At 44.5% G+C, this 27,843-nt stretch overlaps 1 gene segment (V, D, J or C); it reads right to left on the minus strand.

Moving 5' to 3' along the window:
• Window positions 1–670: 670 nt before the first annotated feature.
• Window positions 671–5,905, minus strand: LOC309599812 (T cell receptor delta constant-like). The segment is given in 5 exons: window positions 5,853–5,905; window positions 3,064–3,348; window positions 2,378–2,440; window positions 1,918–2,037; window positions 671–1,288 (listed from the first exon to the last, which is right to left on the minus strand).
• Window positions 5,906–27,843: the final 21,938 nt, after the last annotated feature.

Consider the following 27,843-nt stretch of genomic DNA (forward strand, 5'->3'; position numbering starts at 1 on the left):
TTCCCCTTCAGGATGTGGTTAACTTGTTTTTCAAAGCAAGGGGGAGTTAATCTTACATGGTGTAACTTAGTCATAAATGTTGACCACAGCATCCTGCTTGCTGCTTGTGAGAGAAAGATGACTTGGGGAATATGTGTGTTGGGGTCTTTTTGACTAATAACGAAGTTGCTATAGAAACTATCACTCCATCAAACCACCATACATTATTTCCTGTTGGCCTCTTCCTAGTGTGAAGGAGTGGAAAAAACCAGCATGTTTTCTTCTCTTCTGATATGCGTATTTTCCTTCCTCATGTTCATATCGGCTGTCTCTTAACGTATTTCTCCTTAGACATATGTCTCTCTGCTACGATCCAAAATATCTTGCTTGGGTCCCTTCAAAGTGATCTGAAAGGTCAGACCTTCTTTGAATCCTCTAACTCTAGAATTCATGGCCCTGCTGAAGCTTTTTAATGTGGCAAAGAGAATCTCCACTTCCCTGTACAAAGTCTAGGCAAGACAAATTCAGACAATAGGAAATCTAGGTTATCAAAGCTGTATTTCTAATCTCACTGGTCATTAGGACACTTGGATTTCAGCAATCTCCATCCCAAATTCAGAAGAAAAAAATCACAGAACAAACCACAGCATTTTGGCTTAGTAGAACTTTATTTTGGTCACTACTGCAGTAACCTAAAATTCAGGTGCCATAGACTTTGCAGAAGAAATACAGGTTTAATAAAGAAATGCAAATAAAAATGTTTCTATGGTTGAATGTTTTCTGGCTGAAGTGAATAACTTTGATCCAACACAGATCTTCTCATCTACACTAGAAAATTATTGTTATTAAAGCTATCTAAAGAACATTAAAGCTATAAATAGCATCTACTGTGCCTGAATTCTTTAAGCAGTAATACATCAGTTCTACAGACAGTAACAAAATATGCCTGTAAATGGTGTTTTAAAAGGGTCACATACCTATAGTGAGGTTTGGATTTTTCAGAACTATTGAAGTAGGTTGGATGCTTCTATGCAAAGGCTGGAAGAGTGAGGAGATTAATTTCTACTTAGCAGAGGCATGAGGAAAAATACACTCCTCAGCTCACAGACAAAAAGCAATAGCAAAAGCAGTTACAACTCTTACTACATAAATTATCTAGGCAGGATTCAACAGTATAAAGTGTCTTAAGGGGAAGGTGCTGTGCTGTGTTCTGGATGGTTATTGTCATTGGCTGTTCAACGCGTTGTGCTGCTGGCACACGCTCTCTCCTGCTGTTCTTCAGGTTGCTGTTGCCTTGCTTCCCCACTGCCTGGAAGAGCAAAGTGTGTTTAAATTACATTTAATGCAACTGGCCCTATGTGCTGCTGTTTGATAGCTGTCAGATCAAGACAGGTAGACTCACAAAACTTAGGCTGGACTATCTTTTGTGCCTCTTTGGATACCTTAATTTAAAAATCCTCCCCCCTCCTTGCTTTCCTTCCACTACTTCAAGTTTGTGTTTTGGAAGCCTTGCTTTTGACTCCTTATTTGTCTTGATTTTTCTCCAGGCTTTGTGCTCTGCCAGTTGAAATAGTCAATGAGATATCTCTTAGGCACTTCCGGTAATACCTGAGTTGCTCTGGCAAAACAAGTTTGCTGCAAAGAAAATTTGGGGATCAGCCACCAAGAACTGAGCTTTGGATACAGATTATCTTTGTGGGTTGCGGGGGAGGATCGGGGGGGTTGGCTGGTTTTGGGTTGTGGGTTTTTTTTTTTGGCGGGGGGGGGGGGGGGTTGTTTGTTTTTTTTCCCCAGAAGCCTACAAGAGTTATTTAATGGAAAAAGGAGCAAATTAACAGGTATCATTCCTTGTGGGGTTAGAGAAGTACACAAAGACAAGCAGTCATTCCTGGCATGTGCTTCCAGTATTACTACAGATCAAGCTATGTGCTTCCTTACCTCAGAAAAGAAACAACTTGATACTCATGAGTGTATTGAAGGCGATACTTTTTGCCAGCAGGACTCTCAAACCCAACACAGCCATGGACAGCATGTTTGCTTTCTCCATTTTGCTATCTGCTAAGTGATAGAGAAAAGATGGAAGAAATCATGGTCTGGATTTGGATATTGTGATATTGGCAGAAAGTGGAAAAAAACACAGGTAACCGTTTCAGGGAAAGAAACAGCAGCAAAGGAAAAGATGACAGAGAAACATGGCAACAACAAGGGAGGAAGATGTCTGTCTAGGTTGGATTTTGCTTCCTGTTGCTTGTCTGTTACTAAACTAGCTACCTTGAAAAAGCAGATTGCGTTCGATGAATATGTTGTATTCTGATTCCTCTACCCCTGAGAAAATACATTTCCATGCATTTATCCCCAACATAGTAATGTAACTTCACAATCTGTTTAGGTAACTAACCTTGTGCAGAGGTGTCTGTGGTGTTGCAAACCTTCCCTGTTACTGGTTCTTCAGCCTCCTTTCCTGTAGCATGATAAAGAAAAGGCATTATAAACTATATCCAAATTTTTAAAAGGATTAAACAAATGTCCGTATGATCCTTCCTACAGGGACATGTAGGCAGTACAGTCTGAGGCTCAGATGATCGGTCACTAATTCTAACATTAATTTGAGGAGAAAATTTCTCCATGCAATTTCAGGAAACAAAAGAATTCCTGAGTTGTTTTGGTTTAACTATTTGAATGAGCTTCATGACGGCAAAAACAATCCCCCAAAATATAAAAAGTGGTTTAGGAAAAAAAAACCACACCACCACTTTGACTTTTTGTTGTTTTTAGAAAGGCTATTTCAGGCTGTGCTCTAGGAGATTTGCTGCTATATGGTGAAGTATTTAGTCATAAGTAAATGTACATTTTTTAAAAAAGATTGTGTCTTTCCCCCCCAAAAAAAAGTAACTCCAAGTTGTTAAACTGTTAAGACCATATTTTAGATACTTTTAAATATCTTTCAGCTCTACCTGCTTAAGTACTAGATGTCTTTCCCATTTCTGCTGGTTACTCAGGGCAATGCTTACTAGCAGGAGAAATAGCAAGCACTAGCAAACACTGCCTCCAGAAATAAGTTGCAGCTGTACCACAAAATTATACCTGGCAATGTTGTGTTGGTTGTAATAGTGCTGCTGTCGAATTTGGCCGTGCAGGTCACCTCTGTGCCTTTTGTCACATTGACCACCTTAATAGTAGAGTACAACCCCTCTGATGTCAAAATGGATGTGCTCTGTTCATATACGACGTCACTAGAGGACATCTCCAAGCTGATTTTCTTTGTATAAGATTTCCTTGCCAAACAAGCTGCTTTCCCAGTGTGACCATCTTCTTGCGGTTTCTTTGATTGCATCACAATGACTTCTGGGACAGACCTATTTTGAATGTCTGTAAAAAAAAAAAAAGCATTGTTTGGGCTTGATTTGATTTTATTGCAAGCTTGCCTGAGTGCTAAGTCACCTAAAGTTCATGTATATTCCAGCTGTGACTAATTCCTAGCATTATCAATGATTAACGGCCTTTTTTGTCATTATTTCTTGTTGCTGCTTCTAAAAGATCAGATCAAAGACAGAAAGGGTGTATGAGAGTAGTTTTTTTATAGGAGCTTTAATTCCAGAGGATTCTAAGCTTTCTTTTGCCAAAGCTCTATGTGAATTCTTTATTTTATAAGTAACGGACCTGCAAATGAGAAGAGAACTTTTATGCATGCCACTCCAAGAGTCAAATTATTCTGCTTTCTCAGCAATTTAACTCCTAAAAATAACACTTCTATCAAGGACTGTCTTGCATATTCATGAGACATGAGGGAATAACTGTTTTTCTTTTACTCTCCCTCTCCTCCCCCAAATCTTCTTCTGATGTGGCTAAAAGGTCTAACCATAGCAAGAGTGGTAGGGCAAAGAGAAGTCAGTTTGTTGCTTTACTGTTGTGCAAGGTTACTCTAACAAATGACATTACTTGCAGAAATTAAGTACTGCTGCTGGAGTGGGGGACAAGGTTGATCTTTTCAATAACAAATGCTCAGATGCAAGAGGGATTTCTGTCTCTAAGATGGGAAAGTAGGAGAGAAGCAATCAGAAGTCTGTGAATTGCATGTCTCCACTTCTCCAGAAGTTAACTTTCAATTATGGAGGAGGTTTTCCCCACTAGATACTGTATATGGTGTAAGACATTCCAGCCCAGTCTGGAGACAATGAAAATAGAATACAATTGGTACTTGGTTCAACAAAAATTCTTGTGCCTATTCTAAAAGTGTGACCTTTCTCATCCATATGCTCTGCCATATTGTTAGTCCCACAGCTACAGGGGCAGTTAGAAGTATAATGCAGAATTTTATAATAAACTGATTTGAAGGGAAGAACACCCCAAGGCCTATGAACTAGATGTCCATGGACAAATATTCTTACAAACTTCCTTAGATTAGTGTAATAACCTTCAGTGGTAGTTCTTTAGCATTAAGGTACCAGCAAACATCAAGATATGAAAAACATGTCCTAGAACTGGAGTTTCGAAAGAACCTAAAAGACGCTGACAAGTTTTCACAAGATTTGGGATCCTTGCTCTCTCATGCATATTTCAGAAGAGTTACTCTGAAACTTTTACATGTGTTTTTTCAGTTTTGAAGGAATTTTAGAGTTGAATTCCCAATTCCAAGCAACATACATGAGTGACAAAGGCTTGACAACTGCAAAAGCCTGAATTTCAACTATATAGCAGCAGCCTTCTCCAGGAATTTCTTATAAGATATACAAGTAATGAAATAAGATTGCTTAAACTTGAAGGGGATGTCTTTTAAGGAAACAGTTGGTCTCAAAATAATTTACAAGCCAACAAATCATTATAATATCATTATTTTTTAAAAAATAAAATACCTTTGCCCTCTGGTCGTAGGTGGAGAAACCAGGGTGATTCCACATACCAATGTCAGGACAAGATTAGAACATGAATTACAATAAAAACATTAAACTGAAGGGAATCATCTAGCATGCTTCCTTGCCAAAAAGGGCTCAGCTTACGAAAGGCTATCAGACATATCAAAAAAGATTTACATGTCCAATGTGACAGGAGCATCCTGATGGGTCTTTTTGCTAAAGACAGGTGGATTAGGCTTTGAATTTTGCATGGCATCTGCCTTGCAATCTGGTCAAGAGATCCCTCAGGTCTAACATTTTGTTCATCACAGGGTATTTTTTCAAGGTTTGATCAAGGGGCTCTGATTTTACTCTCTTTCCCCACCACCCATACCCCAATACTGAGGAACTGAGGTGAAAGCCAAGTAGTACTCTGCCATAACTTCATGAGTTGGCTTGATTAATAAAACAGGCACAACTCCATGCTTGTCAGCACCTACAGCAAGCAGATACCAAAGAGGAATCAAAGATTCATTGATTTCATTTCACCTATTCAGTTTAACTCAAACTGAACAATTTAGTAAGATAAAACTAGTACAGAAATGTTGCATAAGATTCCATTTAATGCTTTTGTACATTATCCTTCTCCCCTCTCAGTGCTGTCTTTCTAACTCTGACAGAATAGAAAGTCTTAGGAACTTAAATGTCAACCTCCACAGAAACTTTATTTCCCTTTAGACTGTCCAAGCATGACTTTAAAACCAAACAATTACTATGAAAAGCTTATTAAGATGCCTGACTAAGTGAATAGATGTTAGGTCCCAAAGAAATTTGGCATGATAGCAGAAGTGGGATCAGCATGTTTTTTATACTTAAATTGTCTAATTGCATATAGAAATATTATACATAGAAAGCCTAAAGTCTAAGTAGTGACTTTAAAGCATGGAGGAGTGGCTACCTGAATTTTAGGAGGAAGAAAAGGAAAAAAAGTTAAAATCCAAACAATAACAACTCAGAAAAGGTTAATGCATAAATACCTACTTGGCTCCACGGTCAGTTGAGTCCCCTTCCCAAAGACAAGAGCAGCAGTAACGCACAGTTAAAACGCGTAAATCAAAAAAGGCTCATTTTGCTATTCTTCCTACATACATTTCCTTTCCAGGTGCTGTAACATGGTTTTGCCAGAGCCTGTTAGTCCTGTGCATTCTTTGTTATCTGAGAAGCTCTTTAGAGGCTTTTCATGTTTTCTGGTCTCCAGTATTTCCAAACAGCCAGTATACTAGCAAGCTGCTTCCCTGGCATAACTCACTGGGTAAAATCCTCAGCAAGAACAAATGTACACTGTGCAATTGCAGTTAATAAAGTGGAATTATTTTTTTATCAGACCGCAGAAGACTCAACTGAGTCCCATTGCTTTGCATTACCTGAAAATACAGCCATGAATTCCTATCACTGCTTGCTTTTGGGAGGGATTTTTGTATTATGTTCTGGCAGTAGCATTTTATTAATACAAAAAGTTGTACTTCTTTTTCCCTTTCATCTTATAAAGTCATGGGAAGAGTTATATATTCCATAATGTTATGGGCTTTAGTTTTCTTAATGAAAGTTTTATCTAGAATAAAAAAAAAAACAAAACAAAACCAAAACATTATCTGTCTTCAACTGAGCCCTCAAGAGGAGAATATACCTTGAATATCCTATAGTGACTACTAATGCATGTTTTCTATGTCATTTTGTGTTCAGAGATTCTCAAAAGATTCGGGTAGTTCTAGATTCGTCTGTTCTTACCATCTTAAAGTGCATACTAGCATCTCCCAAAGAGATCCAAATTTAGCAACAAAAGGGTCAGGTTGCGCAAATTCTGGAAATTTTGGCTTCAACTTAAGTATTTCAACAGACACTGAGTGACTTAGATGCTTAAGGCCTATTATCTTTTCTTGTCAAACATAATCCTAAAGCTTTCGCGCATCTTTGAAAATGTCATCCTATCCTTAGCTAGAAAAAGAGAAATCATTGAACAGCACGTAAACTTCACTCAAGTGTAGTTTCACGTAATTTTGCATCAGGATGTCAGAGAGGAGAGACGGGCAGGAAAAACAGAAAGAATGATTTAAAGCATTTCAGGGTGGAGGAGAAGGCAAGGCTAATACCTTTATTTTGTCAAATTAATTGTTCTGTAACTCAAATTGTGGGAAACTCTGGGAAGATGTTTTAGAAATTTGCGTAATGTACTGTAAAAGTTTGCTTAAACCACGAATATCTTGTTGCAGTCAATAAGCCACATGCTACCTTCAGCTGATTAGAAACAAAACTTTTCTTGTCAGCAGAATAACCAACACGTTAAGCTTTTTAAAAAAAACATAAGACCCTTTATGTGAGAAACAAGAGTATCGTATCAGCGTTTCTGTAAATATCTGAAATGGCAATACCATTGCTCAATCTTCCACCTGCCAGCTCTTAGACTGCGTTTTGTTCGTTGTTTTTTCTTGCCAAATTCTAGTATTTTCTATGGGATATTTTACTTCTTTTTTTTTTTTTTTTTTTTGACAAATACCGTTTTCAAATCAATGTTGACTGATGTTAAAATAATGGAATCTGGCAGTTTCTTCTGGTCCTGCATTTATGACTGAGGATTCACTGGTTAGAAAGAACAGATCTTTCTTCAGAATGATAACTTTGGATTCCTTTGTCCCTTTGGAATTAGGGGTGGACTTAAATTGTTCCAAAACAGATATTTATTCCCCTGCAAGATATCCTGCAGATCTGGACAGATATTAGGCAGCACCTTTAGGTACGTAAAATTATATGGGATATTTTTGCAGCACTTTAAAGACATGCAGATCTCTGAAAGCACCGTAACAAGTCTTAAGGTATGCACCTGGATGTCTAGGGTAACAAAGATCAACATAACAAACTCCCCTGCTGCCCCAACATTTACACTCCCACAGAAAACCTTGGGTTAACATCCACCTTTTTTGTACATCATGAAATTCCAATAAAGGTAGGAAGAACTTAGTCTTCTTATGATCCCTACTCACCACATCTGCATTTTCAAAGCCTAGGCAAATTGGTAGCCAATTTTCATTCATTCTAAGTGGTCTTGGATATGAAGCAGCTGTGAAAATTTTAGCATATTTAACCACCTTCCTCCTCTGTCTCCACACCAATATAATCACTTACCTGGTGACACTATGAGTGTCATGCCAGTGTCAAAAACTAACTTCTCGTACCAGAGAGCTAAAGACCTGTCTCAAAACTTCTCTCCACTGTCAGCTCTTCACTGAGCTGTGCATTCCTGCTCAAAATGAGGCAGTGAAAATCCACTGGAGAATAGGACACTTCACAGTGAATTTGGGCCAGAGTGCTATCCAGACTGGGAATAAATTATAACATTTTAAACTTAAGTAGTGTACACCAGGTGTTTGGGGATCATAGGGTAAAGCTGATATACAGAGGTAGTCCAGTTGTCCCTCTAAAGCCTTCCTAAGCAGATACAACCTGAGGATTCAGCTTAAAACTCTGGATGGAGAGAATGAACTCTAGGGATTATTGCAGCAGAAAATTCTTAGAGTGAACCCAAACCATGAGATTCCTTTGTCCTCTTCCCCCTTAATTTTAACATAATTTTTAGAAATAAAATAATGATACTTACTTGGTTCAACTGTAAGAGTGGTCCCACTTCCAAATATAAGCTTATCTGTCCTCACACTGCTCATACTTAGCCCAATAAATAACTCTTTCCTTATGGTATTCAAAAGTGCTTTAAAAACAGGAGATGATAAGCCAGATATTTGTCCTAATGATCCACGTATGCAATCCCATGAGGGTATCCAGAGCCACATTTTCTTCCAAAACTGGAAAGAGAAAAACAACAATTGAATAGTTCAATGATTTCAAATAGCTTGATTGAATACAGAACTTCCAAGTTCTCCCTTTCTTCCATCTTTTAGAAATCCTGTGAGTTCTATATTTCCAGGATAAATAGAAATATGAAAAGAATGTTGTATTTGTCTCCTTAATCATTTCAGTCACCCATCTCCTTTCTTCCCCCAAATATACTGCCTTTTTTCCATCTTTGAGTTTTTGTACAGGGCCCTATGTTGTTTATATCATTGTGGTACTCCAGTCCCCAAACACAGTGATACATTCCATTACAAAAACTGTCTCTTCCTTTTCACTACACAGAATTTTGGATTATACAGGCAGTCACATGACTTCTCGAGTGGTTTCTGTCTCAACATACCACATGAAGAAACATGATATGGCTTTCAAATAATGGTCTAAAATAAGACCAAAAAGGTTGAATTGTAAATAAAAAATTTGGGAATACACGACATCTGAAAAGCCTCATGGAGTTAAGCTGAATAGAAAGCATGAAAAAAGATCAGTACTTTTAGTGCTATTTCAAAGCATTTATGCAAATCATTCTGTGCTGCAGGAAGCTGCCTACTTTTTCACCTTGAATTTGGTTTCAGTGCTCAGGAGTGTGAAGAAGTTGACTGATCTTGGCTCTTCGAGTTGGTGTCTGGGGGTCATTTCATGCTTTAGGAAGTCTTTATGCTGTTTTAATTAAGATGAGAAAGTAAGGAAAATGGTTGGAAGTTAGAATAGTTAGAAGCACTGTACCCATGGAAGTAGCTATTAAAGAGTAACGGAGTTGTTGCAGATTGATCAAATCCTTCATGATGGCCAATTATTAGCACTACCGGGACCTTGATGGCAAGAGAGGGACTCAATCTCTGAGACCCTGCAGCATCAAGAGCCTGCTTCTCCCTTGTCTGGCAAAGGAGAGGCAGGTTGAGTCTGTGCCCATCAAGATGGGAAATTGTATTGGGTTTGTGTGACAAGGCTTTGGTAGTGGGGGGCTACAGTGGTGGCTTCTGTGAGAAGCTGCTAGAAGCTTCCTCTATGTCCGATACAACAAATGCCAGCTGGCTCCAAGATGGACTTGCCACTGGCCAAGGCCAAGCCAATCAGCGACGGTGGTAGCACCTCTGAGATAACATATTTAAGAGGGGGAAAAAACTGTGCAACTTCAGCCGGAGAAGAGGAGTGAGAACATGTGAGAGAAACAACTCTGCAGACACCAAGGTCAGTGAAGAAGGAGGGGGAGGAGGTGCTCCAGGCACCAGAGCAGAGATTCCCCTGCAGCCTGTGGTGACAACCGTGGTGAGGCAGGCTGTCCCCCTGCAGCCCATGGAGGTCCACGGCAGAGTAGATATCCACCTGCAGCCTGTGGAGGGCCCCATGCCAGAGCAGGTGGATGGGCCCAAAGGAGGCTGTGACCCCGTGGGAAGCCCACACTGGAGCAGGCTCTTGGCAGGACCTGGTGGACCCAGGGAGAGAGGAGTCCACGCTGGAGAAGGTTTGCTGGCAGGACTTGTGACCCCACAGGGGACCTACACTGGAGCAGTCTGTTCCTGAAGGACTGCACCCCATGCATGAGACCTACACTGGAGCAGTTTGTGAAGAACTGTAGCCTGCGGGAAGAACTCACATTGGAGAATTTCTTGGAGGACTCTGTCCCATGGGAGGGACCCCATGCTGGAGCAGGGGAAGAGTATGAAGAGTCCTCCCCCTGAGGAGGAAGGAGCAGCAGAAATAACATGCAATGAACTGACCACAACCCAGATTCCCTGTCCCCCTGTGCCACTGGAGGGGAGGAGATAGAGAAAATCAGGACTAAAGTTGAGCCCAGGAAGAAGGGAGGGGTGGGGGAAAAGTGTTTTTTAAGATTCAGTTTTTATTTCTCATTATCCTACTCTGATTTGATTGGTAATAAATTAAATTAATTTTCCCCAAGTCGAGTCTGTTTTGCCTGTGACGTTAATTGCTGAGTGGTCTCTCCCTGCCCTTATCTTGACCCACAAGCCTTTCATTATATTTTGTCTCCCCTGTCCAGCTGAGGAGACGGAGTGATAGAGTGGCTTGGTGGGCGTCTGGCATCCAGCCAGAAATGGTGATTCTCATGATGACAAAGGCTGGGAGCTTGTGACCTCTGACACCAAGAAGAAGGCTCTTGCTTCACTTGAAGATTTGCAATGACAGAATAGATTCAGTGCTGTCATAGCAAATCAGGGGCTGGGAGCTCTGTCAAATGAGGTGTCTGAGCCCATTGACCACGAGCCACACCAAAGGAAGGCTCCCTGCTGCAGGGAACAGAAGCCCCCTCTGACAGCTGGACCTGTCATCTAGAGAGATTTGCTGCTTGCCAAGGACTTGGATTGGGGACATTGTTAAAAGACATACAAAACTTATTAAACCTACAGTCTACTACCCCTGCTTGCTTTTCTATGTGGGTATTAATGATACTGCCAGGGGAGTCCCGGAAAGTAGCAAGCAGACTCTGGGGGTGATGATCAAGGGCTTGTGGGCCCAGCTGGGTTTCTCTTTGATCCTTCTGGTGAGGGGGAGGGCAGTGAGAAGGAGGAGTGACTGGATCCTGCTGGTCACAGTTGGTTGCACAGCTGGCATTAGCAAAAGGGACTTGTTTTCTATGACCATGGGACCCTTTTTGAGGATTGAGGACTGTTTGGAAGAGACGGGATGCACCTGACTAAAAAAGACAAAAACGTCTTCATCACCAGGCTGGCCAACCTAATAAGAAGAGCTTTGAACCAGGAACAACAGGGAAGGAAGAGGATTATCAATAATCGAGAAAGTGGTGGGAAGGGTTGGTACAAAATATATGAGGAATGATATGAACAGGACAGACTTCATAATAAAATTTTTAAAAAAGGGCTGAGAGGTGTGCACTTCAGGTGGGTGTACATATATAAGGAAGTATCTATGGGGGAAAAGAAAACCCTCATATAGTTTCTGGGAAATCAGCATGACTGGGTGCCTCTTTAAAGTGCCTGTGCACAAATGCATGGAATATGGGGAAAAAAAAACAAGGGAAATTAAAGTTCTGCTAGTAGTTGCAGGGCTATGATCTCACTGACAACACAGAGATGCAGTAGGATAGCTCACATGACCCAAGAACCAAAATGCATGGTGCAAGTTAGTGCACATCGGCTGGGCTCCTGTCCAGCATGGCCCAGTTTTTCCTCCATGGCTGGTTCAAGAGCTATGGGATCATGGATGTGCAGTGGAGTAGGTTAAAGAAGTACTGCAGTGGATGGAACTAGGCTGTTTAGGAAAGATAGGCTGGGGAGGCGAGGAGGGGCAATTGCCCTTTCTGTCAGAGAGCACCTGGAATGGAGCTCTGCTTTGGGATGTACAAAGAGACAGCTAATAGTGTATGGATCCGGATTAGAGGGTATGCTGACCTTGGCATGGGTGACATTGTGGTGGGTGGCTACTAGAGATCACCTGATCAGGAAGAAGAAGTAGACACGACCTTCTTCAGACAACTGGAAGAAGCCTCATGTTCACTGGCCCTGGTCCTCATGGGGACATGAGCCATACCATGTGTTGGCTGACGGGACAGCCCAGCAGGGCACAAGCAATCAAGCAGATGAAAACTTCATCAGAGGAAGAATTGGTGGTGGATGTGAAGGTGAGGGGCAGCCTTGACTGCAGTGGTCATGCAGTGTTTGAGCTCAGAATCCAGAGAGGAGGGAGCAATGGAAAAAGGAGGACCACAGTCCTGGACTTCAGGAGAGGCGAATCTGGGCTCTTCTGGGATCTGCTTGGAAGAATCCCATGGGTTATGGTCCTGGACAGAGGAGGGGTCTAGGAGAGCTGCTTCATTTTCAGAGATCAGCTCCTTCAAGCTCAGGATTGGTTCATCTTGACAAAGCAATAAGTCAAGCAAAGTTGGCAGGAGGCCAAAGTGATGAACAAGGGGCTCCTGAATAAACCCATAAATAAAAAGGAAATGTGCAAGAGGTAGAAGCAGAGGAAGATGATCTGAGGGGGTTATAAAGACCCTGTCCGATCATGAAGGGATTGGGTTAGGAAAGCCAAAGTGCATCTGGAGTTCAGTCTGGCGAGAGATCTGAAGGGCAACAATCCTCCTTTGTTGGATGTGGAGGGAAACATTGCCATGAAGGATGAGAGAAGGCTGAGGTACTTAATGCCGCCTTTGCCTCTGTCTTTAATAGTCAGACTGGTCATTCTCGGCGTTCTCAGGCCCATGAGCTGGGAGATGGAGATAGGATGCAGAATGAAGCCCTAGTTGTCGAAGAGGTGGCAGTCACTGACCTGCTCCTCCACCTGAATGCTTACAAGTCCATGGGGCCAGATGGGATCCACCCAAGGATACTGAAGGAGCTGGCAGAGGAGCTTTCTGAGCCACTCTCTGTCATTTATCAGCAGTGCTGGTCAACTGGGAAGGTCCCAGATGACTGGAAGTTAGCAAATGTGATGGCCCTCTACAAGAAGGGTCAAAGGAGGATTCGGGGAACTACAGGCCTGTCAGCTGACCTCGGTGCCAGGAAAGGTCATGGAGCAGATCATCTTGAGTGCCGTTATGCAGCACGTGTGGGACAATCAGGGGATCAGGCCCAGCCAGCATGGGTTTATGAAAGGCAGGTCCTGCTTCACTAACCTTCTATGACAAGGTGACCTGCTTAGTGGATGAGGGGAAGGCTGTGGATGTTGTCTACCTGGACTTTAGTAAGGCCTTTGACACTGTCTCCAACAGCATTCTCCTGGAGAAACTGACTGCTCATGGTTTGCATAAGTGCACTCTGCACTGGGTTAAAAACTGGCTGGATGGCTGAGCCCAGAGAGTGGTGGTGAATGGAGTCAAATGCAGTTGGCGACCAGTCACGAGTGGTTTTCCCCAGGGCTCAGTGTTGGGGACAGTTCTGTTCAATATCTTTATCGATGATCTTGACAAGGGGATTGAGTGCACCCTCTGTAAGTTTGCAGACGACACCAAGTTGGGTGGAAGTGTTGATCTGCTGGAGGGTAGGAAGGCCCTACAGAGGGACCTGGACAGGCTGGATCGATGGGCCGGGGCCAACTGTATGAGATTCAACAAGGCTAAGTGCCGGGTCCTGCACTTGGGTCACAACAACCCCATACAACGCTACAGGCTTGGGGAGGAGCGGCTGGAGAGCTGCCTGGCAGAAAAGGACCTGGGGGTGTTGGTTGACAGCCACCTGAACATGAGCCAGCAGTGTGCCCAGGTGGCCAAGAGGGACAATGGCATCCTGGCTTGTATCAGGAATAGTGTGGCCAGCAGGACCAGGGAGGTGATAGTGCCCCTGTACGGGGCACTAGTGAGGCCGCACCTCGAATCCTGTGTTCAGTTTTGGGCCCCTCACTACAAGAAGGACATCGAAGTGCTGAAGCGTGGCCAGAGAAGGGCAATGAAGCTGGTGAAGGGTCTAGAGCACAAGTCTTATGAGGAGCGGCTGAGGGAGCTGGGGTTGTTTAGTCTGGAGAAGAGGAGGCTGAGGGAAGACCTTATTGCTCTCTACAGCTACCTGAAAGGAGGTTGTAGTGAGGTGGGAGTCAGTCTCTTCTCCCTAGTAACAAGTGATAGGACGAGAGGAAATGGCCTCAAGCTGTGCCAGGGGAAGTTTAGGTTGGATATTAGGAAAAACTTCTTCACCGAAAGGGTAGTCAGGCATTGGAACAGCCTGCCCAGGGAAGTGGTGGAGTCTCCATCCCTGAGATATTTAAAAGAAGGGTAGACGTGGTGCTCAAGGACATGGTTTAGTGGTGGACTTGGCAGTGATAGGTTAACGTTTGGACTCAATGATCTTAAGGGTCTTTTCCAACCTTAATGATTCTATGATTCTATGATTCTTTGATTCTATGAAAAAGGTTTCTAGAGGTACATCATCAGCCAAAGGACTAGGGAAAATATGGGCCCACTACTGAATGGGGTAGAGGATCTGCAGACAAAAGATACTGGAAAAGCTGAGGCACTTGCCTTCTTTGACTCAGTCTTTACAGGTAAGTCCAACCTTTAGGATTCCCAGGTAAATACAAAGGAACCACATGTGATTCAAAATCTTTGTTCTGATGTCTAGTAGCTGGGAGATTACTAGTGAGAAGTATCCTTGCTAGTCTCCTGCTCTTGTTCTTCATGCATCTGCTTCTGGCCACTGTTGGATATGAAGTTAAAAGGATATTTGTTCTTACCAAAAAAAGTGTGAACAAATCTTCCTCCTCTGTGCTCCGAGTCAAAGAGAAGAACATAATGGTAAGCTTAAATGGAAACATCTAAAATGCAGTAAGTTAATCCCTACTTGCTCAATTTGAGCCGATGGTCAGATGTCTAAAATGATATCCCTTGCAAGATCCAAAATCTGACATTGAATGTTGGGGAAACTGGCCTTGCATAGAGAGGTCTTCTTGCTGTCTGAGTCATTCTGGAAATCAAATTTGTGTGTGTGCATACAGTTGTCTGAGGAAAAAGAGACTATGCAGGGCACCATTTTTCCACCTTCATGAGAAGTCAGTGAGCGAGACAATTTTTGTGTACCTGTTCAGCCCTTTTCAGTCACTGTGGTACGTAGTCCACACAGTGGTAGACAGTTCTACAAAAACATTTCCTTTTTTCTGTGCCAGGTGATGTCTCCTCTTTCATGTTCTTTGAAGAGCTGGATTTTATTTTCCTCTTCCTCTATACTGTTCTACTTCTGAACAATCTAATACTGTTCCAGAGAGGTTGCTATACACTAAAAATAACATTATTACCCTTGCTTTTTTTGGCAGATAGGGTTGTATTAATCTCTCACTAAAATATTGCCTTGTCAAAAAGAAATATTACTCCTTTTGAGTTGTTAGAGCTGTTCTCACTTAAAGGACCTGCTTACTGGTTTGTCTTTTAACAAACACCAAGAGAGTTAGGGTGAAATATTTTAAAGAATATCTGGGGACCAGCTGCCCAAGTCTTATTAATTTTCAATTTAGTTTCATTCTACATTTCCTAACCATTTCTGGACTTTCAAGTATTTAGGTTCTCAAAGCCTATTTTCATGCCAAACAAAAAATGAGTCCATGTTTACAAATTGTTCAAAAGTTATTTTTGTTTAGCTGGTGGTGATTTAATGGACTCTGTCTTGATGTGCTAAAGTCACTTATTTACTCAGGTATTTGATTTTTAATATTTCTTCTTTGAGTGTCATTTTTATAAGGGTCTTGGGAGTCTTTTCCTAATTATATGCACCATTTTTTCTCAGTTTCTTTGATTTTGTGAAGTAGATTATTTGAGCACTGAGTTGGCTCTGATTTGTCTCTTTGATTTATTTATATGTGCTTTTAGCTGAGTTTGAAGGTGGGGAACATCTAGTCATGGTTGACTAAAGTTGGCTTTTAGTTTTATTTTTGTTCTACTTTAATGATTTTGATCAATGGTTACCCAGAATTGTGGAGCAGTTTCTGAATCCTCAAATCCGTTTCTAAGACCCAAAAGGAAATAGCATTATTTTATCCTGTTCACAAATCTGCCTGGTTCCATGCTGTATTATTCAGTATGTTTATTTGCATTATTGTTGTTACCAAGTACAAAGGTGTATTTCTCATTTTTAATCACTGTTTTTAATACCAGTGCTGTTATATTTTCTGTAGTTAGTGCAGGCATGTTCATCTGCTGTTCCCTTTATTGTGCCAAATTGTTTTCTCCTCCTTTTTGCCTCAGTCCTCCAGGGAAGTTGCCAAGTTGGCTGGTGTGATATTTTCAGTCTCTTGAACTGTTGGCAGGACAAAGTCAACAAACTCTAAACACCTCCTGCCACAGGCCTGGGTACGTAGAGGTGCCTCTCCCACACCCTTCACTCGCTGCCAAATCTTCCCAAAGCAGTGAAACCGCACCTTGCTTGTCACTAAGCGGATGCAGTTAAACAGCCTTTTTCCACGTGGGTGGCCACAGAAACACACCTGGCTTCGCAGCCTCCCGCAAGCCACATGATTGGATTTGTTCCGTTTAAAAGTTCAGTTCTGCCTTTGTTTTTTCTTTCTCTGTCCTGGTGCATCCCCTCCAAAAAGGTGCAGGAGGCGCTCCAGTACTGCCAGCGAGATGTTAGAGAGAATGTTTAGTCTGTGTTCCACAAGGTGATGCTGAAGACCTCTCCTTGAGTTCTGTTTCAGCAGAAATGAGAAGAGAGGGAGTCCCCCTTTCCTCTAGAAAAGTGTCCTAGGCAGATGAAGATACATTTTAGAGAGGAACTAGCAGGTGGTTTGTGCATGCATGGTTGGCTGAATTCCTTCAGTCCTTGCTGAAAGGTCTACACTGCTTCTTTTCAGAAGAAACTATCCAGGCCCTTCCAGCATAATTCTTGGTCACCAGAAAATCTCCATTTGTACTTTAACACAATTTCCTTTTTTGGGGAACAGCTCACTCTGAGCCTAGCTCCCAGGATGTCCACCTGATTTCATCACACAGTTATAGGAGGCTGTCTCCATAGCAAGGAGAGCTGGTTCCAGGAAACATCTGTCAAGAAGGTGACTTTTCTCTTAAAGGATGCGGTGGGCATCATGTTCTTCTGTGGACAGAACCATCCCATTCAACCCTTCTATCAAGACAGAAATGTTACTGGTTGTGTCTTCCCTAGAGACATTATAGATGATCTTAGGAAACGAGATATTTAAGACCAAACAGTAAGTCACAACCTTCACTATGGAGATGACAGCTAAAAGTAGTGATTTAAAAAGAGATCCATAATATCTGCTTGGGAAGAAAGGAAGGTACTAAGACAAGAAATAAAGTAGCATTTTATTTGTATTTATAGCCTTTGCAAGACATCTGACATTAGCCTGACAGGCAGTCTACTGTATTGAATGGCTCTTAGATTAATCCACTACAGTGATTCTTCCATAGAGCCAAATGTGGTAATCAGGGAAACTTTGGGGATAACTGACCTCCCATGTATCTCTAGCTCTTGTATAGGACACACAGGGCGTTAGACTTTTGCACTGGCCATATGGGACTGTTAAAGGGTGAGCAAGTCTTGCTGATCACTCCTTGGCTCTCCAGTCAATGAATCAGCTTGCGAAAGTCTAATGGAGAGTGGAAACTAACAGTAGACTATCGCGGCCTGAACAAAGTCACGCCACCACTGACTGCTGCCACGCCAGATGCGCTAGAACTTCAATACGAACTGGAGTCAAAGGCAGCCAAGTGGTAAGCCACCATTGATATCACTAATGCGTTTTTCTCGATCGCTTTGGCAGCAGAGTGGAGGCCACCATTTGCTTTTCAGTTGGAGGGGCGTCCAGCACACCTGGAATCGACTGCCCCAGGGGTGGAGGCACAGCCCTACCATTTGCCATGGACTGATCCAGACTGCATTGGAACAGGGTGAAGCTCCAGAACACCTGCAAGGCATTGATGACATCATTGTATGGGGCAACACAGCAGAAGAGGTTTTTGAGGAAGGGAGGAAAATAGTCCAAATCCTCCTGAAGGCCAGTAACACAAAGTAAGGTCAAGGGACCTGCACGGGAGATCCAGTTCTTTGGAATAAAATGGCAAGATGGACATTGTCAGATCCCAATGGCTGTGATCAACAAAATAACAGTCATGTCTCCACCAACCAGCAAAAAGGAAACACAAGCTTTCTTGGGTGTTGTGGGTTTTTGGAGAATGCATATTCCAAACTACAGTCTCATTGTAAGCCCTCTCTATCAAGTGACCCAGAAGAAGAATGATTTCAAATGGGGCACGGAGCAACGACAAGCCTTTGAACAAATTATAGAGCAGATAGTCCCTGCAGTAGCCCTGGGGCCAGTCTGGGCAGGGCAAGATGTAAAAAATGTGCTCTACACCACAGCCGGGGAGAATGGCCCTACCTGGAGCCTCTGGCAGAAAGCACCAGGGGAGACTCAAGGTCGACTCCTAGGGTTTTGGAGTTGGGGATACAGAGGATCCGAGGCCCACTATGCTCCAACTGAGAAAGAGACATTGGCAGCATATGAAGACGTTTGAGCTGCTTTGGAAGTGGCTGATAGTGAAGCACAGCTCTTCCTGGCACCTGCACTGCCAGTGCTGGGCTGGATGTTCAAAGGGAGGGTCCCCTCTACACATCGTGCAACTGATGCTACGTGGAGGAAGTGGGTCGCATTTATCAACCACACAACGGGCTCAAATAGGAAACCCCAGTTGCCCAGGAATCTTGGAAGTGATCATGGACTGGCCAGAAGACAAAGATTTCAGAATATTGCCAGAGGAGGAGGTGATGCATGCTGAGGAGGCCCCACTGCATAATAAACTACCAGAAAAGGAGAAGCAATATGCCCCGTTCACTGATGGGTCCTGCCATCTTGTGGGAAAGCATCAGAGGTGGAAAGCTGCTCTGTGCAGTCCTATACGGCAAATCGCAGAAACTGCTGAAGGAGAAGGTGAATCGAGTCAGTTTGCAGAGGTGAAAGCCATCCAGCTGTCTTTAGATATTGCTGAACGAGGAAAGTGGCCAGTGCTCTATCTCTATACTGACTCATGGATGGTGGCAAATGCCCCGTGGGGGTGGTTGCAGCAATGGAAGCAGAGCAACTGGCAGCGCAGAGGTAAACCCATCTGGGCTGCCGCACTGTGGCAAGATATTGCTGCCCGGGTAGAGAGCCTGGTTGTAAAAGTACGTCACATGGATGCTCATGTACCCAAGAGTTGGGCCACTGAAGAACATCAAAACAACCAGCAGGTGGATCAGGCTGCTAAGACTGAAGTGGCTCAGGTGGATCTGGACTGGCAACAGAAGGGTGAATTATTTCTAGCTCAGTGGGCCCCTGACACCTCAGGCCATCAAGGAAGAGATGCAACATATAGATGCGCTTGTGATTGAGGGGTGGACTTGACCATGGACACCATTGCACAGATTACCCATGAACATGAAACATGCTCTGCAATCAAGGAAGCCAAGCTGTTAAAGCCTCTCTTGTATGGAGGACGATGGCTGAAATATAAATATGGGGACTTTGTCCTGTTTAGGAATCTGGTTGAGAGAGTCCTTCCAAGGAGGACTCCCAAGGAGGCAGTCCTGAAGGGCAAAGGAGTCCAGAAAGGCTGGACATTTTTCAAGAAGAAAGTCTTAAAGGCACAGGAGCAGGCCATCCCATGTGCCGAAAGACGAGGTGGCAGGGGAGAAGATTGGCCTGACTAAACAGAGAGCTTGGGCTGGGACTCAGGAAAAAAAAGAGAGTTTACCATCTTTGGAAGAAGGGGCAGACAGCTCAGGAAGACTACAAGGTTATGCAGGGAAAAAATCAGAAAGGCAAAAGCCCAGGTAGAACTTAAACTGGCCACTGCAGTTAAAGATAACAAAAAATGTTTTTACAAATATATCAGTAACAACAGGAGGGCCAAAAAGAATCTCCATCCTTTATTGGATGTGGAGGGAAACATCGCACAAAGGATGAGGAGAAGCCTGAGGTACTTAATGCCTTCTTTGCCTCAGTCTTTAATAGTCAGGCTAGGTATTCTCAGGGTATACAGCCCCCTGAGCTGGGAGATGGAGATGGGATGCAGAATGAAGCCCCAATAATCCAAGAGGTAACAGTTAGTGACCTGCTCCTCCACCTAGATGCCCACAAGTCTATGGGGCCAGATGGGATCCACCAAAGGATACTGAGGGAGCTGGTGGAGGAGCTCGCCAAGCCACTTTCCATCATTTACCAGCCGTCCTGGTCAACCAGGGAGGTCCCTGCTGCCTCGAAGTCAGCAAATGTGACACCCATCTACAAGAAGGGTCGGAAGGAGGATCCGGGGAACTACAGGCCTGTCAGCCTCACCTCGGTGCCAGGAATGGTCATGGAGCAGATCGTCTTGAGAGCCATCACACGGCACGTGCAGGACAGTCGGGGGATCAGGCCCAGCCCGCATGGGTTCATGAAGGGAAGGTCCTGCTTGACCAACCTGGTTTCCTTCTATGACAAGGTGACCTGCTTAGTGGATGAGGGGAAGGCTGTGGATGTTGTCTCCTTGGACTTTAGTAAGGCCTTTGACACTGTCTCCAACAGCATCCTCCTGGAGAAGCTGGCTGCTCATGGCTTCGATAAGTACATTCTTCGCTGGGTAAAAAACTGGCTGGACGGCCGAGCCCAGAGAGTGGTGGTGAATGGAGTCAAATCCAGGTGGTGACCATCATGATTGGTGTTCCCCAGGGCTCAGTGTTGGGGACAGTTCTGTTCAATATCTTTATCGATGATCTTGACAAGGGGATTGAGTGCACCCTCTGTAAGTTTGCAGACGACACCAAGTTGGGTGGAAGTGTTGATCTGCTGGAGGGTAGGAAGGCCCTACAGAGGGACCTGGACAGGCTGGATCGATGGGCCGGGGCCAACTGTATGAGATTCAACAAGGCTAAGTGCCGGGTCCTGCACTTGGGTCACAACAACCCCATACAACGCTACAGGCTTGGGGAAGAGTGGCTGGAGAGCTGCCTGGCAGAAAAGGACCTGGGGGCGTTGGTTGACAGCCGCCTGAACATGAGCCAGCAGTGTGCCCAGGTGGCCAAGAGGGACAAATGGCATCCTGGCTTGTATCAGGAATAGTGTGGCCAGCAGGACCAGGGAGGTGATAGTGCCCCTGTACTCAGCACTGGTGAGGCCGCACCTCGAATCCTGTGTTCAGTTTTGGGCCCCTCAGTACAGGAAGAACATTGAGGTGCTGGAGCATGTCCAAAGAAGGGCAACAAAGCTGGTGAATGGTCTAGAGAACAAGTCTTGTGAGGAGAGACTGAGGGAGCTGGGGTTGTTTAGATTAGAGAAGAGGAGACCTGATCGCTCTCTACAACTACCTGAAAGGAGGTTGTAGCGAGGTTGTAGCGAGGTGGGGGCTGGTCTCTCCTCCCAGGTAGCAAGCAACAGGATGAGAGGAAATGGCCTCAAGTTGTGCAAGAGGAGATTTAGATTAGATATTAGGAAAAATTTCTTCACGGAGAGAGTGGTTAGGCATTGGAACAGACTGCCCAGGGAAGCAGTGTAATCATGGTCCCTGGAAGTATTCAAAAAACGTGTGGATGTGGTGCTTAGGGACACGGTTTAGAGGTGGACCTGGCAGTTAGGTTAATGGTTGGAGTTGATGATCTCAGAGGTCTTTTCCAACCTTAATGATTCTATGATTCTATGATTCTGTGATTGATTATATCGCACTCCCAAAAACCCACCAAGGCAAGTGCTATGTGCTTACAATGGTGGAAGAGCCGCCAGATGGCTGGAAACATATCCCATGCCCCATGCCACAGCCCGGAACACTCCTGGGCCTTGAAAAGCAAGTCCTGTGGTGACATGGTTCCCCAGAAAGAATCAAGACAGACAATGGGACTCATTTCAGAAAGAGCCTCATAGACACCTGCCCCAAGGAGCTGAGTGGGTATTTCAAATCCCCTATCATTCACTAGCCTCCAGGAAAATTGAACAATACAATGGACTCTTAAAAGACTACACTGAGAGCAGTGGGTGCTGGGACATTCAAACATTGGGATACACATTTAGCAAAGGCCACCTGGTTAGTCAACACTAGGGGATCTGCCAATCGAGCTGGCCCTGCCCAGTCAAAACTTTCACATACTGTAGAGGGGGATAAAGTCCCTGTAGGGACTTCCTGCTGGGGAAGACAGTCTGGGTTATTCCTGCCTCGGGAAAAGGCAAACCCATTTGTCTGGTTGCTTTTGCTGAAGGACCTGGGTGCACTTGGTGGGTGATGTGGGTGGATGGGGGAAGTCCAATGTCCACCTCAAGGGGATTTGATTTTGGGTGAAAATAGCCAATGAACTGAATTATGTGATGTTAATTACTGTGCGATACTGTATATCATCACTTCTATGGTGGCTATATGCCATATCAATGGTATTACAGTAAGAATCACCCAGATTAATGAAGAAGGAACTTTGATGAAACTGAGCAAAGTGCAGAAGTGATGGAACCCGAACTGGCTTCAGCATATAACAGCCCAACACCACACACCGTCTCTCCTGCCCTGAAGGACTGTTATGACAGGTGGAGCCCAAAGTCATGGACTGAATGAACTCAATGGACGTTTTAGAGGCATGGCCCATACACTAAGGGAATGATATCTGTGTGTACATGTGAAAAGACAGGAAAAGTGGTGGTGATTAATTGGAATATATTGGAAAGTGTTGGACCTGGGCATGACACAGATGGTGTAGAATAAGGGGTGGATACTGTCCTGGTTTTGGCCAGGATAGAGTTAATTTTCTTCTTAGTAGCTGGTATAGTGCTGTGTTTTGGATTTAGTATAAGAATAATGTTGGTAACACACTGATGTTTTAGTTGTTGCTAAGTAGTGCTCACACCAGTCAAGGACTTTTCAGCTTCCCCTGCTCTGCCAGGTGCACAAGAAGCTGGGAGGGGGCACAGCCAGGACATCTGACCCAGACTGGCCAAAGGGCTATTCCATACCATATGACGTCATGCTCAGTATATAAACTGGGGGGAATTGGCTGGGGTGCAGCGATCACTGCTCAGGGACAGGCTGGACATCGGTCAGCAGGTGGTGAGCAACTGCATTGTGCATCACTTGTTTTGTATATTCTTTTATCATTATCATTATTATTATTTCCTCTTCCTCTGCTGTCCCATTAAAACTGTCTCTATCTCAACCCACGGATTTTACTTTTTTTTCCCCAATTCTCTCCCCCATCCCACTGGGGGGAGAGGAGGGAGGGGGACCAATTAGCTGTGTGGTGCTTAGTTGCCAACTGGGGGTTAAACTGCAACAGGAGACATTTATGCAAATGCACTTCCATAAAAATCTACACTTCCAAACACAGAAATGAATGCTCAGTCCTTAGAATAAGAACATACATGTTTATTCACATGGAGCCAAAGCTAGGACTGCAGAGAAGAAATTTTTCATCATATCCTGGGAAAAATCATCTTGGCAGTGCAGCTCCTGGTACAGTGCCACTCTCTTCTCAAGTACAATTGATTGACTATTGTTATGTGCTGCTGCAGCATTGCTCTGAGACTCCCTGAACAATATGAGGTATCCAAATGCAATTGAGTTCTGTCTTTCCATGTTAAAATTTTAATTTATTCAATGCTCATTGTGCTTCCTCAAAAAAAACCAAAAAAACCCAAATGTCTTTCCCTGTCCCCTTCTGCCTGTGGGAGAGACCGAGAAGGAAGGAAGAAGGTTAACAACATGTTCATGGTTTGGTGTGTGCTGGTGGGAGACTCTGCTGCTGCTGCTGCTGCTGCTGCTACTGCTGCTGCTGCAGCACCTCTGTGCCTGCTTCTGGGAAAAGCCGGCCCAGTCTAGTCTTGAGAAGTCTCGGAAGAGACTTGCCTTGCAGCAACCACAAAAGACTGGACTGGATTTAATCCCTCTCCTTCCAGTTCCACCCTGGCCCTTCTGGTGTTTCAAGCATGGTGCCCTTTTCCAGCTCACTGGTGCTGCAGAAATAGGTGGCCCTGTCTGCAGCTGTGGGCAACAGCACCTCCAGTGACAGCTGGTTCCTGGAGGGGTCTGCAGAGCTGGTGACTCGCGTCTGCAAGGATGAAGCAATGTGCTGGAGTCCTGTGAAAGGATACTGCAACGCTATCTGCTGCAGCTCTCTGCCAGGAGCCTGCCGGATCCAGTCCCAAGCGTAGCTGCTGTCGCTGATGGGGACACCAGAGATGTGGCAGGTAAGCGTGAGAGACTCTAAGACCTTCCCTACCGTGGGGCCTCAGGCCTCTGTCTGCACCTGAGAAAGGGTACCTGCGACCCCAGAAGACAAGGAAGAAAAGGCAGGAACAGCTCAAGCAATCACTTCATCTACTCCACCACTTCCCTGGGCTTCTGCTTGTGATCTCCCGGATCCAGCAGCTGCAAACACATGCTCACAAGCTCTTGCTCCCATTATAGTCTCAGAGCTGGGAGAGAAGTGCACAAAAAGAAACAAACAACTCAGAACTTGACCATGGGAAAAAGGAAGGCAGATTGGCTGGAAAGTAGATTTGCTACTTACACCTCAGGAGGAATAATTCCACACACCAGTATAGGCTGGAGGACTGCTGGCTGGGAAGCAACAGTTCAGGAAACAGCCTGGGCATTCTGGTGGACACTGAGTTAGCCAGCATGTGCCCCCGTGGACTAGAAGACTAATGTTTTCCTGGTTTACCTCTGTTAGGAGTAGTTTTGTCATCTGGTCAAAGGGATAATCCTTCCCCTCTACTCAGCACTGGTGATGTCATAACTGGAGTACTGGCTCCATTTCTAGGATCCTCACTACAAGAGAGACATAGACATACTGGGGAGAATCCGGCAAGGGGCCATGAAGATTATAAAAGGAATTGGAGCATCTCTCATACGAAAGAAGGCTGAGAGAGCTGGGACTGTTTATCTTCAAGAAAAGAAGGCACAGGGAGGGTCTCATCAATGTACAGAAATATCTGATGCGATGGTGCAAAGACAGTGGGACCAGGCTCTTTTCAGTGGTGCCTACTGACAAGAAAAGAGGCAATAAGCACAAACTGCAACACAGGAGGATTCATCTGAAAATCAGGAAACACTTTTTCACTCTCACGATGACCAAGCACTGGCACAGTTCACCCAGCTTATAAAGTCTCCCTCCTTGGAATATTCAAAAGCCATCTGGATGCAGGCCTGGGCCACCAGCTCTAGGTGGCCCTGCTTGGGCAGGCAGGTTGGACCTTCCCGATGAGTTCCATAAACAGCTTTTTACAAGAGTGTTGAGGAAAACTCACTTTCCTCTTTTGGCTTCCGGTTTCAATGCTGGAACTCAAGAGAAATACGCAAGTGATACAAAAGTAATATGGGTGGGTGAAAAAGAAGCACACAAAGGACTCAGGAAAGCTATTCAGCATGACTGGTTGCTGTATTTATGGGGTCTGCTGCATTTATGGTGTGTGGTCCTCTGTTAGATCTTATGGCATATTCTTCTTCTGTAAAATTCAGATACAGGTACGTTCTTATGCGATGAGGTTGCACAACTGCTTACACAAAAACAGAGCCTGGCTTTGGAAGGATGGGGAATTCATTCCCATTTGACCAGCTGACTTCCTGGAGCCTGAGAGGCCTACTGCTGGCCACAGCTTGTTGCTGGAGCCAGGGATCCTGGAGACAGTGGAAGGGAGGGAATTCATTTGGGAAATGATTGGTAGAGGTTCTCCTTTTCCCACTCACAGCCACCCAGAGGTCACTGCTTCAGGACTGCAGGGGGTACATGGCAGTATGTTGGTAGCACCTGAGGTCAGGAGGAAAGGCTAGAGGTCCTCTAGATTCAGAAACCCAAGGACGCAAGAGTACTCTGAGACCCCAAAGCTGTCTCTTCAAAGCTCTGGCTGGCCATCAGGCCTGATGCTGTCCTTTCAGGCTCCCCAGAAAGGGTATCAGAAAAGGGGGGCAGAAGAGGTGCCAGTTTTGCTCAAAGAATGGTAGAAGAGTTGAGGCTTACGGACCTCTGGAAAAGGTCTAGTTTAACCCTCCTGCTCGAAACAGGGTCAACTAGCGTAGGTGTGCAGGGTCTGCTTGGGATGGAGTTAATTTGCTTCACAGCAGCCTGTATGGGCAGCTGCTATGTTTTGGGACCAAAACCATGTTGATAACACACTGATGTTTTAGCTACTACTGAGCAGTGTTTACACAGCGGCAAGGCCTTCTTTGTTTCTCACATTGCCTCACAAGCTACACAGTCGATCACAACTGCCCAAAGTGATATTCCATACTGCATGGTGTCATGCAAAGCTGTCGTGGTTTAACCCCAGCTGGCAACTAGGCACCACAGAGCCACTCACTCACTCCACCCCCAGTGGGATGGGGGAGAGACTCGGAAGGGTAAAAGTGAAAAAAATCATGGGTTGGGATAAAGACAGTTTAATTGGTAAAGAAAAAGCCGCACACGCAAGCAAAGCAAAATAAGGAATTCATTCATGACTTCCTATCATCAGGCAGGTGTTCAGCCATCTCCAGGAAAGCAGGCTTCAATCACACATAACACTTACTTGGAAAGACAAAACCCATAACTCCAAACATTCCCCCTTCCTTCTTCTTCCCCCAGCTTTTTTTATGGCTGAGCATGATGTCATATGGTTTGGAACATCCCTTTGGTCAGTTGGCATCAGCTGTCCCAGCTGTGTCCCCTCCCAGCTTCTTGGGCACCCTCAGCCTACTAGTATGAGAAGCAGAAGAGGCCTTGACTCTGTGTAAACACTGCTCAGGAATAACGAAAGCATCCCTGTATTATCACCACTGTTTTCAGCACAAATCCAAAACGTAACCCCATACCAGCTACTATGAAGGCAAATTATCTTTATCTCAGCTAAAATCAGCACAAAACCAATAAAAGCTCAGGGAAAGCAGGAGGAAAGGGGGATATTTGGAGTTATGGCATTTGTCTTCCTAAGTAGCTGTTACATGTGATGAAGTCCTGCTTTCTTGGAAATAGCTAAACATCTGCCGGCTGATGGGAAGTAGGGAATATTTTCCTTGGTTTGTGCATGCAGCTTTTGCTGTAGTTATTATACTGCATTTATCTCAACATACAAGTTTTCCATTCTCTCACCTATCCCACTGTGGGTGAGTAAGCGAGCGGCTTTGTGGAGATTAGCTGCCAGCCAGGGTAGAGCCACCACAATAGGCTGTCCAGAGCCTTGGCCAGTTTGGTTTTGAATATTTCCATGAATGGAGACTACCCAGCCTCTCTGTACAACCTGTTGCAGACTTAAATCACCTCAACAGTAAAAAAATACCAGGAGGCCTGCATGGATAAACAAGCCTAGGGAAAATACAGAGACCCACTGCCGAAAGGGGCACAGGACCTGGTGATACAGGACATGGAAAAGGGCTGAGGTACTGAATGCCTTATTCACCTCAGTCTTTACTAGTAAGAGCGGCCTTCAGGAGTCCCAGGTGCCAGAGACTGCAGGGAAAAGCTGAAGCAAGAAAGACCTCTTGGTGGAAGAGGATCAGATCAGGGAATGCTTCATCAATCTGGACATATGTAAGTCCATGGGCCCTGATGGAATACACCCATTCACGTCACTGCAAGGCCACTCTCAATAATCTTGATGGGGCAAAACTTCATGTGTCATGCAAGGTCTTCAAGAATCCTAGGTCCCACAGACCAAGGGGAAAGTCTGGACCAAGGTCATTGCCAGACTACTCTCAATAATCTTTAAATGACCACAGTGATTGGGAGAGATGGCTGAGGACTGCAGGAAAGCA

Source organism: Platalea leucorodia, assembly GCF_965183815.1.
Source record: "Platalea leucorodia genome assembly, chromosome: 22".
Taxonomy (NCBI): domain Eukaryota; kingdom Metazoa; phylum Chordata; class Aves; order Pelecaniformes; family Threskiornithidae; genus Platalea; species Platalea leucorodia.